This window comes from Gekko japonicus, unplaced genomic scaffold, assembly GCF_001447785.1.
Source record: "Gekko japonicus isolate JY-2015 unplaced genomic scaffold, Gekko_japonicus_V1.1 scaffold4889, whole genome shotgun sequence".
In the NCBI taxonomy this organism is placed as follows: domain Eukaryota; kingdom Metazoa; phylum Chordata; class Lepidosauria; order Squamata; family Gekkonidae; genus Gekko; species Gekko japonicus.
Genome location: NW_015174396.1, coordinates 1 through 1,630, shown reverse-complemented (window position 1 = coordinate 1,630; position 1,630 = coordinate 1).

Sequence of the window (1,630 nt, the reverse complement as noted above, 5' to 3'; positions counted from 1 at the left end):
TCTCAGAGCTGTTCTCTCAAGGGCAGTTTCTGTCAGCGCTTTCTCAGCCCCACCTGCCTCACAGGGTGCCTGTTGTGGGGAGCGGAAGGGAAAGGAGTTTGTAAGCCGCTCCAAGACTCCTTCGGGTAGTGAAGGGTGGGGTATAAATCCAATCTCCTCCTCCTCCTCCTCTTCTTTCTCTTCTTCTTCTTCCTAGTTTGTGTGCAGTTGCACTGAGCAAACACAGTAAAACCACCAGTGAGGGAAATCGAGCTGCCAGGAAGACATCCTGGCCTGGTGTCTTGGAGGTGTTGTGTCTGGCCTGGTGTCTTGGAGGCCTGGCCTGGTGTCTTAGAGGTGTTTCAGCAGGCCTTCCTGTGAGGCGACCTCAAAAACAACCCTGTGGCAGGAGAAGATTGGAGTCCTGAGAGACCAGCAAGACTTCCAGGGTATAAACTTCCCAGAGTCGAAGGTAGCTTTCATCAGCAGGCTTTGACTCTCGAAAGCTTTTCCCTTGGAAATCTGACCTTGATGGACCAGTGCTCCGATTCAGTAGAAGGCAGTTTCGTTTATTGGTTTCCAAGGTGAAGAAGAAGAGATTGGATTTATACACACACACCCCTTTCACTCAGAGTCTCAGAGCGGCTTACAGTCTCCTCTCCCTTCCCCTCCCCGCAACAGACACCCTGTGAGGTAGGCGGGGCTGAGAGAGCTCTTTGCTCCTGAGAGAACAGCTCTGAGAGAACTTGTGACTGACCCAAGCTCACCCAGCTGGCTGCATGTGGAGGAGTGGGGAATCAAACCCGGCTCTCCCAGATTAGAGTCCGCGCTCCTAAGCAGTACACCAAAGTGGCTCTGCTGCTACTGGACTCTCACCTTACTGTTGTGCTGCACACCAACATGGCTGCCCGGTTGCCCTCCTGAAATGATCCTTATGGTAGGGCAAGCCTTCTGTAAACACATGGCGTTGCCGTACTGTGAACCAGACGCTTGGTCCATCATAGTCAGTCTTGTCTACTCAGACTGGCAGCCGCTCTCCAGGGTCTCAGGCTGGGGTCTTTCCTGTCACATACCCCTGGATCCTTTTAGCTGAAGACGTCCGGGATTGACCTTCTGCGTGCCAAGCAGATGCTCCACCGCTGAGCGGCCCATGGACCCTCTGCAAAACTTCATTCAGACTCCCACGAACACACAATTAGTTATTGTATGGCATCGTGTGTAGAATAGCCGGGAGATCCTAAGATTGTCTGGCATCCAGAAGTTCTAGCTCTTTTAGTGTTACGCACCACTAGGTGATGAGCTAGACTTGTTTTTAAGGCAAGAGACGATTTCAGACACATTTGCCATTGCCTGCCTCTGCATCACGACCCTGGTATGCCTTGGAGGCCGCCCATCCAAATACGAGCCAAGGAGTGAACACACATGAAACGGCTTTCTACTGAGCCAGACCCTCAAGGTCAGTGTTGGCTCAGACTGGCAGCGGCTCTCCAGGGTCTCCGGCGGACGTCTCTCCCATCACCCGCTGCCTGGTCCTTTCAACTGGAGATGCCGGGGATTGAACCGGGGACCTTCTGCACTCTGCCACTGAGCCCACCGTCCCTCTCCAATCCATTTTGAGAGATTTTGACTCTTTTCAAGCAAAGAAGCCTTT